Source organism: Loxodonta africana, chromosome 23, assembly GCF_030014295.1.
Source record: "Loxodonta africana isolate mLoxAfr1 chromosome 23, mLoxAfr1.hap2, whole genome shotgun sequence".
Lineage (NCBI taxonomy): Eukaryota > Metazoa > Chordata > Mammalia > Proboscidea > Elephantidae > Loxodonta > Loxodonta africana.
This window is the reverse complement of record NC_087364.1, coordinates 21,653,604-21,671,130: the sequence shown is the minus strand read 5'-3', so window position 1 is coordinate 21,671,130 and position 17,527 is coordinate 21,653,604. Positions and strand designations below refer to the sequence as shown.

Below are 17,527 nucleotides of genomic sequence, written 5' to 3'. Positions count from 1 at the left end.
AAGCAGAATAGTAGGAAGAACATACTGTTTAAAAAAAAAATACATCAACAAAAGAAAGACAATTACCAGAAACTTGACTGGTTAAAATTGAGTAGCTAATTATATTTGAAAACAACTAACTTTTCAATGGGAGCATGTATTATATTCTAGAAGGAAAAAAAATTAGCATTATATTTTTAAAGTACCAGAATTTTGACTAACAATAATTACATGAATAGATTCATGCTATTATGAGAACTTATTATATAATAAACCAGAAATTATTTCACAATAAAAAAGGACTTCCCTTTTTATTTAAAACATTGCTGTCAAGTCAATGCTGACTCATAGCAACCCTGTAGGACAGAGTAGAATCGCCCCATAGGGCTGATGGATTGGAACTGCTGACATTTTGTTTGGCAACCCAGCTCTGTGCCATCAGGGTTCCCTTTATTGTCATTAGGGAGAAGAATTTTCTTGCCTATAATCCTTTTTTCTTTTCGTAACTTGCATCTTGAACTACACCAAATTCCACATGGACCATAGGATATAAAATGTGTATAAGACAATTAAGATATTTATTTCAAATACTGCTAGAGATAAATACTTGCTATTAAAGAATTGACAACTATCACTAAAGATAAGATGTTGTTAGCTGCCATCTAGTCAGCCCCCAACTTGTAGCAACCCCATGCACAGTGGGAAGAAACGCTGTCCGGTCTTGTGCCTTCCCCATGTTCAGTTGCGAACCGTTGTGATCCATAGACTTTTCGTTGGCTCATTTTGGGGAGTAAACCTCCAGGCCTTTCTTCGTAGCCCATCTTAGTCTGGAAGCTCTGCTGAAACCTGTTCAGCATCGTAGCAACACGAATGCCTCCACTGACAGATGAGTGGTGGCTGGGCACGAGGTGCACTGGCCAGAAATCGAATCTGGGACTCCTGTATGGAAGGTGAGAATTCCACCAGTGTCCCCAAAGATAAGATAAATATGCTGAAATATAAAAACACTAGTGAAAATGCTCCTTTACAGAATATGGAATGTAAAATTAATAGCAAGAGTTAAGTAATAAATTAGTAAAATGCGTGTAGCAAAAATAATTGACTATATCTTTTTTATGTAGCATATAGAGAATTGATTTGAATGTGTAAGTTTAATAACCAAAACTGCTTCAATGAAACAAAACTACAAGTAGTAAATCATAGCCTGTGATGAGCAATGAACGATGCAAATTAAAGCATTTAAGTTACTATTATGTATCACTTAAGTTAATATACATTACACAATCTCATGGTATAAATACAAGATATAGGTATACATTGCTTTTGGATTTGCAGACTGGTTTTATCATACTTGATGGTATTGTTTTTATAAAAGGTAATGTTGAATTTACAAAAGTACTGTTTCAGCCTTTCAAGAACAAAATTTGTTAACATATATCAAAAACTTTAAAAATGTTTACAATCTTTGCTCAGCAATTTAACTTTGTAGGAATTTTTCATAGCTACATACAGAAATGTTTGTCATGGCATTTTTTATTGTTATTTTTATTAAGGAACTAAAACTCAAAACCCATGAGTTTAAACCCGTGGAATTATTTAAACCAATCGTGAATTATGTTCATCATTTTAAATATTTTTGGTGATGATATTCACAATTTGGTGAAAGACACGTTTAGTTTAACTTTGTATTTATTACCAAATAGGAAATAAAAGAAAACAAAAAGTAAAGGTACTAGAATGGATGGAGGAAAGTACAAGACGGTATTAAAAGAAAATTTCATCTATTATTAACATCAAAATTCTCAATAAGTTAATACTTATTTCATAAAATATCTCAATTTGTATTGAATATGGCACAGAACCTAATTCTTATTCTTCCTAAAGAACGCTTACTTCTTAGGTAAGTCAAAAACTAATTAACATACATTTGGTTCCTAAGTAAAGGTAGTCCCCGACTTAGGATTCTGTTCCAATGATTTTGGAATACCTCATTGTTTTTTAAAGTTTTCATTATTATTGCCTTTTATTATCAGTATGTTTAGAAATCCAATCTTCATTTGTCTTTAGGGGTTGGAAACATTACATATAAACTTACAGATGATAACATCAGCCAATTATGTGCCACAACACTGTAGTACGTATTACTAATGATAATATGTATTAATAAAAAAAAGGACACTTGTTAAGTGCGGTTCATTGTAACTCAAATATGTCCTAAGTTGGGGGCTACCTGTACTTCCACTCCAAGTGCTACCTTCCTTTCACCCATTGAGGATTCAGATCCAGCCCTGTGATTGTTGAATATAGAACTTAAGTAAATTCACGAGGCACCCTATCTCCTGCCCCTATCTTCCTAACGAACTTTTGATCTTTCATATTTCAGGTCAAGTTAAGCATCATCACCTTTGTGAAACTTGTCCTTGCCTATAATTTACCCCACGTAATTAGTCTAGACTCTGAGCTGTATGAGGGCAGGGACTGTTTGTTTGTTTGTGTGTTTGTTGATTTCAGGCTCCTCAGTGTCTTTTAATTCAGTAAACATATGAATCAGTGTATAGTACTTGAACCCTTTGCTGTAGAGGGTAAATTTTGGTGTTATAAGTAACATTCAGGAGCCCTGGTGGCACAGTGGTTAAGAGCTCAGCTGCTAACCAAACGGTCAGTAGTTCAAATCCACCACATACTTCTTGGAAACCATATGAGGCAGTTCTACTCTGTCCTGTTGGGTTGCTGTAAGTCAGAACTGACTCAACGGCAGTGGCTTTGGTTTGGTTTTTAAGTAACATTCATGTTCCTATCGGGAAACAGATTGTGCATTTTTTTCAAATTTAAACCAAAGTCGCGAAACAACTGGAAATTCATAATTTCTCCTTTAGCTTAAATATGTGCAGTAACGATACTGGAGTAAATTTAGTGTTAGAGGTTAAAAAAAAAAAAAATCTCAGCCCCGAAGAAAAAGTGAAAAACTTTATTATTATAACTGTATTATCTGGGCCTCAGGCACTAGATTTCCAGATTTCTATCTGTAACTTAACTCCATAGAACATTTCATTAAAACAATTTTTTTTTTAAATTGTTGCGTGTGTCTATTTAAGACTTACCACCCATTTTTTAATTCCATAAAACTTATATTGTATCTTCTGGTATATGAGATGGGACCATTTTAATCAGAATGAGGCAATTCTTTCAGTATGTACTATGATACAAAATGATGAATAATCAAACTGAAACAAAGCCATCACTGAGATTCCAGAAGGTTTGCTACCAGGTTGCATTATTTGCAACGCTTGTGAAAGTTTAATTCTGGACAAATCTTGAAGGAAAGCACTGACAGTGGTTTCTTACAGATCACTCTCTTTTTTTTTTTCCATAGGCAGATGCCTCAAGATTCAACTTTTCCTATTGACTCAAAGCCTTCAATTTTTTTTTTTTAATTATGCTTTAGGTGAAAGTTTACAGCTCAAGTTAGTTTCTCATACAAAAATTTGTATACACATTGTTATGTGACACTAGTTGCTATCCCTATAGTGTGACTTTACATTCCCTCCTTTCTACCCAGGATTTCCCACGTACATTCAACCAGCTCCTGTCCCTTTCTGTCTTCTCATCTCACCTCTGGACAGGGGCTGCCCATTTAGTCTCATGTATCTATTTGAACTAAGAAGTACACTCTTCATGAGTATCATTTTGTGTCTTAGAGTCCAGTCTAATCTTTGTATGAAGAGTTGCCTTTGGGAATGGTTTTAGTTCTGGGGTAACAGAGTCTGGGGGCCATGTCTTCTGGGATTCCTCCAGTCTCAGTCAGACCATTAAGCCTAGTCTTTTTACTAGAATTTGAGTTCTGCACCCCACTTTTTTCCTGCTCTGCCACAGTCTCTCTGTTGTGTTCCTTGTCAGGGCAGTCATTGGTGGTAGCCGGGCACCATCTAGTTCTTCTGGTCTCAGGCTGGTGGAGTCTCTGGTTTTTGTGGCCCCTTTTGTCTCTTGGGCTAATATTTTCCCTGTGTCTTTGATGTTCTTCATTCTTCTTTGCACCAGATGGCTTGGGACCAGTTGATGCATCTTAGATGGCCACTCATTAGCTTTTAAGACCCCAGATGCCACTCACCAAAGTGGGATGCAGAATATTTTCTTGATAAACTTTGTTATGCCAATTGACCTAGATGTCCCCTGAAACCGTGGTCCCCAGACCCCTGCCCCTTGCTACCCTGTCCCTCGAAGTGTTTGGTTGTGTTTAGAAAACTTACTAGCTTTTGGTTTAGTCCAGTTGTGCTGACTTCCCCTGAACTGTGTGTTGTCCTTCCCTTCACGTAGGATAATTCTTGTCTACTATCTCGTTAGTGAATTCCCCTCTTCCTCCTTCCCCACCCTTGTAACCATCAGAGAATGTTTTCTTCTGTATTTAAACCTTTTCTTGAGTTCTTATAGTAGTGGTCTCATATAATATTTGTCCTTTTGTGATTGACTAATCTCATTCAGCATAGTGTCAGAGGCTCCAGTTTGACTCAATACATTAGTGAACATATGGAGACCCATTTTCACCCCTAGAATAAAGTTCTTGCAGTTAATTTGACAGGTCTGCCACCATTCTCTACTTCCACCCGTGTCCCAGAATTCTGGTTGAAAATGGAAGGTTCCAGATCAGCTCAGTCCCTGCCTTTACCAATCCCTGTCAGCAGTCCCTATTTCTCTGTCAGAGTTGGCCCCTAAAATAAAAAAGAAAAACAAAAATTGCCATCCCCACTATATACCAAAATCATCAGTTCCTTATCCCCCCAGCATGACTAATTCTGGAAAACAGAAAGCTTCTACAAGAATATAAACAATTTATCTCAGCAGTATAAACATCTACCTTTAGAAAATATCAATGAATTCTTGGGAGGCACAGGAGCAGAAAACAAGGGGAAAAGCTATCAGACTGTAAAACAAAAGCAAGTTCTTTTAATCATAAACATTAGCTTTTTCCTGGGAGAAATAAAACAACAATAATAGGATACGATAGCTTCAGACAATAGGACCTCATTGATATATTTCATTTTTCAGTGAGAGCAGACAATAAAGTGTGTTTCTGTAATCATTTCTGTACATAGTATTGATATACAGTAAAACCTGTGAAAGCCAGAACCTGTGTAAGGTGGAAACCGGTCAGTGAAAACCCAAATATTTTCCACTAATAGAGAGCAATAGAAAATTAGTAAGACTGCATCCTGTCAAAGGCAGAAAAACTTGCGAGACCCGGAAAAACAAGGCACTTCTGGCAAGTTCTGGCTCTCGTAGGTTTCACTGTATGTGAAGGGACAGCCATGATGTTATAATATCTTTAAGTCATGTTGAACTTCACATTGCCATGGCAGCATACACAGTTTAATGCAGTATATGCCTCACCGGTAACTCTTAAAATGTTACCAGCAAAGTTCTACATGTTCTTTCAAGGTAATTATGTTTGATAGCATATAAAAGACCACAGTTTGTTTACCAAAGTTGCGGTTTTGACTAATCATTTCATGTATTAAGCCAACTACTTCGAAGCTTTTGCTCTAGAGATAAAAACTGCTATCAAATTCTGCTACTTCTCCAGGATAGGCCACATTTTAGGTCACAAAACAAGTCTTGATAAATTTTAAAAAGATTGGAATCATAGAAAGTATTTTCTCTGACTACAATGGAGTGAAGCTAGAAATCAGTAACAGGAAAAAAAAACCAAAACATACACAAACATGTAGAAATTAAACAACATACTATTAAACTACCAGTGGGTCAAGGAAGAAATCAAAAGAGAAATCACAAATTTCTTAAGAGTCAAATGGAAATGAAAGTACAACATACCAAAACTCACAGGATGCAGCAAAGGCAGTACTCAGAGAAAAACTTACAGCAATAAATGCCCACATGAAAAAAAAAAAAAAGAAAGATCTCAGGTTAATAGCCTAATTTGACAACTCAAGAAACTAGAAAGAGTAGAGCAAATTAAGCCTAAACCTACCAGAAGAAAGGAAATAACAAAGATCAGAGCAGAAATTAATAAAATTGAAAACAGTAGAATCAGTCAAACCAGAAGTTGGTTCTTGGAAAGGATCAATAAAATTGACAAACCTTTAGCTTGACAAAGAGAAAGATGCAAATAACCAACATAAAAAATGAAAGAGGGGACATTACAACCAACCTGATAGAAATAAAAAGAATTATGACAGAATATTATGAACAATTGGATGAAAACAAACCGGATAATCTAGATGGAATGGATAGATTCTTAAAAGCACACAACCTACCCAAGCTGACTCAAGAGGAAATAGAATGTCTTAACAGACCCATAACCAGTGAAAAGATCAAATCAGGGATCAAAAACCTCCCAACAAAAAAAAAGTCCTGAGCCATACGGCTTCACTGGGGAATTCTACCAAACGTTTAGAGAAGAATTGACACCAGTACTGTTTAAACTCTTCCAAAAGATAGAAGACTGACTACTCCCTAAGTCATTCTGTGAAGCAAATACAACGCTGACACCAAAACAAGACAAAGACACCACAAGAAAAAATCACAGGCCAATGTCTCTTATGAATATAGATGCAAAAATCTTCAACAGAATACAAACAGAATCCAACAGCATGTTAAAAGAGTCATACACCATCACGAAATGGATTTATTCCAGGAATTCAGGGATGGTTCAACATAAGAAAATTAATCAAAGTAATACACCACATCAATAGAACAAAGGAAAAGAACCACATGATCATCTCTTTAGATGCAGAAAAAAGAATTTGATAAAATCCAGCACCCTTTCTTGATGGAAGCCTTAAAGATGATTGGAATAGAAGGAAAATTCCTCAGTATGATTCACAACATATATGAAAAACCAAACAGTCAACATACTTAATAAAAACTGAGAGCTTTCCCCTTGAAATTCGTAATAAGACAAAGGTGCCCACTCACCACTTCTATTCAGTATTGTATTTGAAGTCCTAATAAGGCAAGAAAAAGAAGACAAAGATATCCAAGTTGGAAGGGAAGAAGTAAAATTATTTGTGTATGATATGATCCTGTATATAGAAAATTCCAAAGAGTCCACAAGAAAACTTACCAAGCTAATAGAGGAATTTAGCAAAGTTGAAAGGTACAACAAACAAGAATTAGTTGAGTTTCTATATACCAACAATGAGGAATCTGAAATGGAAATTGGGGAAACGATTCCATTTATGATAGCATCTAAGAGAATAAAAAAATCTAGAAATCTAACCAGGGACGTGAAGGACTTATGCAATGAAAACTGTAAATACTACTGAAAGAGGTTAAAGAAGACTTAAATAAATGGAGAGATGTTCCATGTTCATGGATTGGAGGACTTAATATTGTTAAGATGTCAGTACTACTAAAAGCAAAGCGATTTATAGATTCAACACAATCAAAATCAAAATTCCAACAGCCCTCTTTAAAGAAATAGAAAAACCAATCCTCTGTATGGAATGACAAGAGGCCCCAAACAGCTAAAGCAATGTTGAAAGAGTAGAGCAAAGTAGGAGGACTCACACTTCTGATTTTTAAACATACTACACCTACTCCTCACTTAAGACTGTCTTGTTATCTGACATTTCACATTTACAACAGTAGTAAAAAATCTACTATCCAACTGTTTTATGGTTTAACGAGGTGGCGGGCCTGGTGGCAATGGCTACGAAACATCTCCTTCCTCAAGGAGGGTCTCTAGGCAGCCTCCAGGAAGCTGGGCTGCACTGTTCCATGCCCTCCCCTCCCTCCTGCTGGCAAGGGTGCTGTGTCTAGCTGCCATACAGGGCTGGCCTCCTCCATGACCACAACCTCCCAGCGAATGCACAGGCAACACCAGGCCAGCAGGCTCCTGTTCTGGGTTCCCAGCTCCTATGCTGCCTAAGGCCCTGCAGCTCAAATTGCTGTGAGGTGGGAAGGGAGGAAAGAAAGAGTTATTGAAGAGGGTGTTTGGAAGAAATTCTTGCAAGTTTAATGACATCCCAAAGTGAGCCAAATGGGGCCTGAAACCTCCACATCAGTGGGGCCATGTGCGTGGCCAGTCTTCTAGTGCCCTCTCAGGAAGCCCTGGGCCTCAGTGACTCGCTAGGCTCAGAGGGGAACATAGAGTTGGCAAGGTTGAGAGTGGAGCCCTAGAGGGGACTCCACAAGGGAAGCTCTGACCCAGTGCAGGAGGAAGGTGAAGTGATTAAGCTGTGGGCCCTGCAGTCACATAGCCCAGTTTTATCCAGCTTTGTCTCCTTCAAGCCTCCTCCGAAGAGGAATAATCTGTAGCCGGACTTGTTATAGCGATGAGCACATCAGTAAATCTTAGCTGTTACTATCTCTATGATCATATTTTCTAATTTTAAAAAGTCTGACAAGTGGATGGTCTGAAATCAGGAAAAAAATCCTCCATTTTTGCATAATGCTGATTTTCACCCAACAACCTGGTCTTTGGAACCTAACCATGCCAAGAAGTGAGGAGTGGCTGTATACAGCTATAGTAATCAAAACAGCCTGGTACTGGTATTACAATAGACACTAGACTGATGGAATAGAATTGAGAGTCCAGAAATAAGCCCACACATCTGTGGCCAACTGATTTTTGACAAGGCTGCTAAGTACATTCGATAGAAAAAAGAAGAGTCTCTTCAATAAATAGTGCTGAAAAAGTTGGATTTCCACATGCAGAAAACTGACCCAGGAGACATGCCTCACACCATACACAGAAACATTCAAAATGGGATAAAAACCTAAACGTGCAAACTAAAACCATAAAATTCTTACAAAAAAAAGCAGGGGCAATGCTATCAGACCTAGCTTTCAACAATGGATTATCTAATGTAATAACAGAAGCACAGACAGCAAATGACAAAATAAATGGGACCTCATCCTAGCCAGAGCAGTTAGGCTAGAAAAAGAACTAAAGGGCATCCAGATTGGTAAGGAAGAAGTAGAAGTATCTCTATTTGTAGGTGATATGATCTTATACACAGAAAACCCCAAAGAATCCACAAGAAAACTACTGAAACTAATAGACGATTTGAGCAAAGTATCAGAATACAAGATAAACATACAAATATCAGTTGGATTCTTCTATACCAACAAAAAGAACTTCGAAGACGAAATCACCAAATCAATACCATTTACAGTAGCCCACAATTAGGAATAAATCTAACCAGAGACATAAAAGACCTATACAAATAAAACTGCAAGACACTACTGCAGGAAACCAGGAGAGACCTATGTAAGTGGACAGATATACCTTGCTCATGAATAGGAAGACTCAGCGTTGTGAAAACGTCACTTCTACCCAAAGTGATCTACAGGTACAGTGCAATCCTGATCCAAATCTCAATGGCATTTTTTAATGAGATGGAGAAACAAATCACCAACTTCATATGGAAAGGGAAAAGGCCCCAGATAAGTAAAGCATTACTGAAGAAGAAGAACAAAGTGGGAGGCTCACAGTACCTGATTTTAGAACCTATTATACTGCCAAAGTAGTCAGAACAGCCTGGTACTGGTACAGCAGCAGATACATAGACCAACAGAACAGAATTGAGAATCCAGACGTAAATTCATCCACCTGTGAGCAGCTGCTATTTGACAAAGGCCCAAAGTCCATTAAATGGGGAAAAGACAGTATCTTTAACAGATGGTGCTGGCATTACTGGATATCCATCTGCAGAAAAATGAAACAAGACCCACACCTCACACCATGCACAAAAACTAACTCAAAATGGATCAAAGACCTAAATATAAAATCTAAAACGATAAAGATCATGGAAGAAAAAATAAGGACAACACTAGGAGCCCTAATACATAGCATAAACAGAATACAAACCATAACTAACAATGCACAAACACCAGAAAAGAAACTAGATAACTGGGAGCTTCTAAAAATCAAACACTTACACTCATCAAAAGACTTCACCAAAATAGTAAAAAGATAGCCTACAGACTGGAAAAAAATTTTGGCTACGACAAATCTGATCAACATCTAATCTCCAGAATCTACATGATACTGCAGAACCTCAACAACAAAAAGACAACCCAATTAAAACATGGGCAAAGGATATGAACGGGCACTTCACCAAAGAAGACATTCAGAAGGCTAGCAGATACATGAGGAAATGTTCACAATCTTTAGCCATTAAAGAAATACAAATCAAAACTACAGTGAGATACCATCTTACCCTAACAAGGCTAGCATTAATCCAAAAAAACACAAAATAATAAATTTTGGACAGGTAGTGGTGAAAGTGGAACACTTATACACTGCTGGTGGGAATGTAAAATGGTACAACCACTTTGGAAATCGATTTGGCGCTTCCTGAAAAAGCTAAAAATAGAAGTACCATAGGATCCAGAAATCCCACTCCTTGAAATATATCCTAGAGAAATAAGTGCCATCAAACAAATAGATATATTCACACCCATGTTCATTGCAGCACTGTTCACAATAGCAAAAAGATGGAAACAGCCTAGGGTGCCCATCAATAGATGAAGAGGTAAACAAAATATGGTATATTCACACAGTGAAATACTATGCAATGATAAAGAATAGTGATGAATTCACGAAACATGTCATAGGTAAATCTGGAAGGCATTATGCTGAGTGAAATTAGTCAGTTGCAAAAGGACAAGTATTGTATGAGACCACTATTATAAGAACTCAAGAAAAGGTTTAAACACAGAAGAAAACATTCTTTGATGGTTACAAGGGTGGGGAGGGTGGGAGAGGGGTCTTCACTAAGCAGATAGTAGACAAGAATTATCTTAGGTGAAGGGAAGGACAACACACATATGGGGGAAGTCAGCACAACTGGACTAAACCAAAAGCTAAGAAGTTTCCTGAATACAACCAAACACTTTGAGGGACAGAGTAGCAGGGGCAGGGGCCTGGGGACCATGGTTTCAGAGGACATCTAGGTCAATTGGCATAACAAAGTTTATCAAGAAAATATTCTGCATCCCACTTTGGTGAGTGGCATCTAGGGTCTTAAAAGCTAGTGATTGGCCGTCTAAGATGCATTAATTGGTTCCAATTGACCTGGAGCAAAGAAGAATGAAGAACATCAAAGACACAGGGAAAACATTAGCCCAAGAGACAAAAGGGGCCAGATAAACCAGAGACTCCATCAGCTTGAGACCAGTACTAGATGGTGCCTAGCTACCACCAATAACTACCCTGACAGGGAACTCAAGAGAAAGTCCCTGAAGGGGCAGGAGAAAAGTGGGGTGCAGAACTCAAATTCTAGTAAAAAGACTAGACTTAATGGTTTGACTGAGACTGGAGGAACCCCAGAAGACATGACCCCTGGATTCTGTTAACCCGGAACTAAAACCTTTCCCAAAGCCAACTCTTAAGAAAAAGATTGGACTAAAAGACATAAAATGATACATGTGAAGATTGTGCTTCTTAGTTTGAGTAGATACATGAGACTAAATGGGCAACTCCTGTCCAGAGACGAGATGAGAAGGCAGAAAGGGACAGGAGGAGCTGGTTGAATGGACACAGGAAATCTGGGGTGGAAAGGAGTGTGCTGTCACATTATAGAGAGAACAACTAGTGTCACATAACAATGTGTGTATAAATTTTTGTATGAGAAACTAACTGGAGCCATAAACTTTCACTTAAACTACAATAGAAATAAATATATGGGACCTCATAAAAATTAAACATTTTTGTTCATCAAAACATTTTACCAAAAACGTGAAAAGACAAGCTACCAACTGGTAGAATATCTTCAGAAAACATATATTGAACAAGAATCTAATAACCAAAATATATACAAAACTTTGATAAGAACAAAAAGATAAATAACCCAATCATGAAATGGGCAAAGGAGTTGAATTGACGTTTCACCAAAGAGGACATTCACATGGTCACCAAACACATAAAAAGATGCACAGCAGCATTAGCCATCAGAAAGATGCAAACCAAAACCACGGTGAGATCCTATTTCACTCCCACTAGGATGGCTCAGATAAAACAAAATAAGAAATGTTGGCGAGGATGTGGAGAAATTAGAACCCTTACCCATTGGTGGAGGGAATGTGAAATGATACAGCCATTGTGGAAAACAGTGTGACATTTCCTCAAAAAACTAAAAATACAACTACCATAAAAAAACTACCATATGACCCAGCAATTCCACTCCCAGGTATATACTCAAAACCCTTGAAAACAGAAACCTCTACACCAGTTCATTGCAGCACTATTCACAGTAGCCAGAAGTGGAATTGCTGTCAATAAGTTTTATACCTGTAGAAAGTTGAATTGGCAAAAGTTGTGTGATTGATATATTTACAACAACAACAACAAAAAGCTGCTGAGTTTGCGTATGTACAGCCAAAACCCTCATAGGATTTGATTTCTTGGTTAGGAGGTTTAGGGTCATAGTTTCATTGGACACCTCAGTTAATTGGCCTAATAATATGTTTAGTGTTTTTCCACCACCTAGTTCGATGCATAGTGCCTGAGGTCTTAAAAGCTTGCAAGGGGCCATCCAAGGCTCAGCACTTGGTCTCTCTTCTGGAACAACACAGGAAGAAGGAGAGTCAGGAATAGGAAGAGGATATGGAATGTGTGGCTAATTGCCTCCAAGAACAACTGCCTCCTTTGCCATGAGACTGAAATGGGACCAATGGGTCCATGTTCAGCATGCGAGAAGCCAAACTCTTGGATGCTATTTTGAGAGGAGGAAAGAGTTTATTTCGCAGGCTAACAATCAGGAACTCAGAGGTATGTACCTCAGATTGAGTTCCCTGATTTGAGGGAGCACTTACATTTTTTTTAGGTTTGGGGAATTACACATATTCATATGGGGGTAGAAGAAGGATGGACAGGATAAGGAAGTTTTACCTATTTATGGTTTCTGTTGATTATTCATTACAGGGAGGGGCTAAGACTTGGCACGGAAGTGGCTAACAGACTCTTCACTTTTAAAATAGGCTTGGTTAATGCAGATGACATGTGTCCAGTGATTTTAGTTCTTTGACATGATTCTTTTCATTTCTTGACATGAATTTTCTTGGGGTATTGAGCATGCGTGATGGCCCATGGTCGTCTGTCAGTCATCTTTGTCTATTCTGTTCATGTCTGACCATTCTGAACTGGTTAGATCTAGTCCCCGCCAGAGTTCTCCAGAGGCTCTACAAAACAACTTAGAGGAAGTGAGTGGCGTGGTGCGGAGGTGACTGGGAATGGCCTGATAACTGGTGGAGTACTAATTAGGTATCTCCAGCCTCTAAGGTCACCTAACAAGACCAGAAGAACTAGATGGTGCCCAACTACCATTACTGAAAATTTTGATCAGAGATTTCATAGAAGAATCCTGATCAAAAGGAGGAAAATGCAGAACAGAATTTCAAATGCTTATGGACTCCATGCTTCCTGGAACCATAATGATTGAATGAACCCCTGAAACTATTACCGTGAGATAATATTTAAACCTTAACCTAAAAATATCCCTTGAAGTGTTCTTCAAACCAAAGAGTAGTTTACTTAGCTAGTAAAAAAAATTCTGCCTTGACCATTATGCTCTTGTGATATCTGTCTATATGGGATCAAACTGACAACAGCAACTCAGATGATTAAATAGGAATCTTAGGGGTCAGTGGGCTTATGTTAATGGAGGAAGAACACCTCAGAAAAGGAGTTGTGAGGATGGTCACACAACTCAAAGAATGTAATCAGTATCACTAAATGGTATACGTAGAAACTGTTGAATTGGTGTATGTTTTGCTCTGTATGTTCTCAAAAACAAAAACCAAACCCATTGCTGTCGAGTCGATTCTGACTCATAGCGACCCTATAGGGCAGAGTAGAACTGCCCCATAGAGTTTCCAAGGAGCTCCTGGCAGATTTGAACTGCTGACTGTTTGGTTAGCAGCCATAGCGCTTAACCACTACACCACCAGGGTTTCCTGTTTGTTCTCAAGAACAACAAAAAGAATTACATTTTTTAAAAAACTCTGTTACTAGATATATGCACACCTATATTCGTTGCAGCAGTGTTTGCAATAGCAAAAAGATGGAAGCAACCAAGGTGCCCATCAGTGGATGAATGGATAAATAAATTATGGTATTTTCACACAGTGGAATACTACACATCGATAAAGAACAGTGAGGAATCCATGAAACATTTCATAAGATGGAGGAATCTGGAAGGCATTATGCTGAGTGAAATTAGCTGCAAAAGGACAAATATCATATGAGACCACCATTATAAGAACTCAAGAAATAGTTTAAACACAGAAGAAAATATTCTTTGATGGTTATGAGGGTGGGGAGGGAGGGAGAGGGGTATTCACTAATTAGATAGTAGACAAGAACTATTTTAGGTGAAGGTAAAGACAACACACAATACAGGAGAGGTCAGCTCAACTGGACTAAACCAAAAGCAAAGAAGTTTCCTGAATAAACCAAATGCTTCAAAGGCCAGTGTAGCAGGGGCAGGAGTCTGGGGACCGTGGTTTCAGGGGACGTCTAGGTCAATTGATATAATCTATTAAGAAAACGTTCTGCATCCCACTTTGAAGAGTGGCGTCTCAGGTCTAAACGCTAGCAAGTGGCCATGTAAGATGTATCAATTTGTCTCAACACACCTGGAGCAAAAGAGAATTAAGAATTATGAGCCCAAGAGACAGAAAGGGCCACATAAATCAGAGACTACATCAGCCTGAGACCAGAGGAACTAGATGGTGCCCAGCTACAACCAATGACTGCCCTGTCAGGGAACACAGTAGAGCATGCCTGATGAGCAGGAAAGCAGTGGGATGCAGACCTCAAATTCTCATAAAAAGACCAGACTTAATGGACTGACTGAGCCTAGAAGGACCCCAGAGGTCACGGTCCGCAGACCTTCTGTTAGCCCAAGACTGAAACCATTCCCAAAGCCAGCTCTTCAGACAGGGATTGGATTGAACTATAAAATGGAAAATGCTACTGGTGAGGAGTGAGATTCTTGGCTCAAGTAGACATATGAGACTATGTGAGCAGTTCCTGTCTGGAGGGGAGATGAGAAGGCAGAGGGGGGGACAGAAGCTGGCTGAATGGACATAGGGAATACAGGGTGGAGAGAAAGGAGAGTGCTGTCTCGTTAGGGGGAGAGCAACTAGGAGTACGTAGCAAGGTGTATAAAAATTTTTTGTATGAGAGACTGACTTGATTTTTAAACTTTTCACTTAAAGCACACTAAAAAAGGGAAAAAAATTCTGCTACTGAAAAGAAAAATCCATATCGACAAATTAGTTTTCTTGGAGAATACAATATTGTTTTACCTTGGCATTAAGTGCAAAAATAAGAACTGTCCATCAGGTCTTTTGAAGTCTTCCTTAACACTGATTAAGCAACAAAACAGAAGCACTGACAAGAGCACTCACAAGCACTTTCTTGTTTTTTTCTCCTGAGACATTAGATTACGTTAAGAAAGGAAAAATTTTAAGTTCAATTTGTCTGTTAAATCAGAATATTATGCCCTGGAACATATGGAATGTTATGGAATATAACAGGAGGAGGCATCCATTTTTTGTAAATAGTGTTATTAAAACAACACTTCAAAACCATCCCCTCTTGTTTATGACTGTGTACATGCCCAAACTGAATTTAAATTCACTTATAACTAGAGGTAATGGTGAGGTGAAAGTGAGATGCTAATAAAATGACTTTCAGCCCCAAGGCCTGTTTTAGACCATGCATAGGGAGTGAGTTACCCAGCAAAATACTTTTTTAATTACTAACTGGGCCTTTGGCTCCAAACCCCAATACCAGGCAAGACCTTGACAAATAAACTTTATTCCCTAGCAGTGCTCAAATCCAGGTTTGGAACTTGACCAACTAAGTCAGAAATCTACACCTACCTGGGATAAAATATACCCTAGGTGAAGAGTAAGACGGGAATTTTCCACTCCTTGCCTGGTGCCAAGCTGGCTGATGGTGCAGTAGCTAAGAGTTCAGCTGCTAACCAAAAGGTTGGCCGTTCACATCCTCCAGCCACTCCTTGGAAATCCTTTGGGGCGGTTTAACTCTGTCTTATAAGGTTGCTATGAATAGGAATCAAGTTGATGGCAACTTTTTTTTTTTTTTTTTGGTGGTGAGGGTGAGTAGAAGAAAGCCAAGATGAAGAGCAGGAGGGAGTTTTCACCTCCTTGCTTGGTGCCAAGCTGGCCAATAACATCTACCCCAGGGCTTTTTGGACTAGGGCATTAACTCTGGGCCCATTTGCTGAGAATGAATAAGAAAGCGTATCAAAGAGAGAGAGGGGTCTCCTACTCCATCTAAAATAGAAGGGGTGAGTGATATGTCCATGTGTACTAGATGCTTTTGCCAAATATGGAGATAATCTTTTACGATTGAGCACTCTAGTGCTAGAAAAATCCATACCAACAAAGCAATTAATCCACTTGTGTCTCTGGGGAAAGGAGTCAGGTGTGGGATGGAGTAGAAGAAGGATGGATGGCAGAAGGGTTTTTAACTTAACTTTATGCTGCTTGATAGTTTTAACTGTTTATACTTAGAATGTGTTCATGTATTAATATGTCATTAAGGAGAAAAAGAAAAAGAATCATGTTTTGCCAGGTAATGCAGAGGAACGGTCTTCAGGGGCAGAAATCAGGGCATAGCAAAGGCTTGGTCCTGGCCTGGCCAAAGCACGCTGACATCAGTGGCAGGAGAAGCGGAGTGTGCAATGGTGGAAGGTGGGCTGGAGGGGTTAGTTGGGTCAGCTTATTAGGTACCTTATATGTCAGTCTAAGGAGCTTGGACTGTATTCAGTCATAGTGAGGGACCAGTTCTAGTTAAAATGCTGTTTTTAATAATAATAATGAAATAAAGCAAAGACATTTTTTAGAAGGCTAACCTATACCTCTGTCACTCCAACAGTTTTTTTTTTATGTTCTAGTCTTTATTCATAGGCACTTCTTTTTTTTTAACCTAGTTGCAATCACAGTCTGTATATAATTTTGTATTCTGCTTTTTTCACCTAATCATGTAATAATTTTCTGTAGAAAGTATTAAGTAAGGATTTGTGTTTCAGAAAGGCAACCTTGGCAACAGTACAGAAGATGGATTTGATGGGAAGAAATTTAACACAAGGGGTTAATAGCATAGGTACTGCATTCCAGAGAGGTTTAGGAAATATTGCTCTGAAGAGTCATGGAAATAGAACTTAGCGCAAACAGGCAAGTCCCCTCCAAAGCCCACCATGTGAAGCTGAGAGCAACTTTTTCCGTCAGCCAAATTAGAAATGCTGCCTGATTCCGCTTGGAAAGCTCTCCTCCATCAACGTTTTTCACAAGGCTCAGCAATCTGGCTCTGTTTTGAAGTAGGCTGGACCCTAAGAGGCTTTGCAGGGACTAACCCAGTGTTGATTGATAAGTGCAGTGCATGAAAGCAGTTGTGTTTGTGCTGAGCAGCACCTGTGTGGAGCTCACAGGGAACACTGTGGTGGTGTCCCTGCCTGTGGTACTTAGCCTGTTACCCACCCCAGTCGTCAGGAGTAGATGTGTAGTGATAGAGGTTCTAAAACTGTTTCTTGAATAAAATATTATAACAGCA

The 17,527-nt window shown here is 38.7% G+C and overlaps 1 protein-coding gene across 10 annotated transcripts in view; it reads left to right on the top strand.

Annotated features, from left to right (window-relative positions):
* CDK8 (cyclin dependent kinase 8) overlaps positions 1 to 17,527 on the top strand; it is a 174,446-nt gene that overhangs the window by 133,895 nt on the left and 23,024 nt on the right. The window lies entirely within an intron of this gene.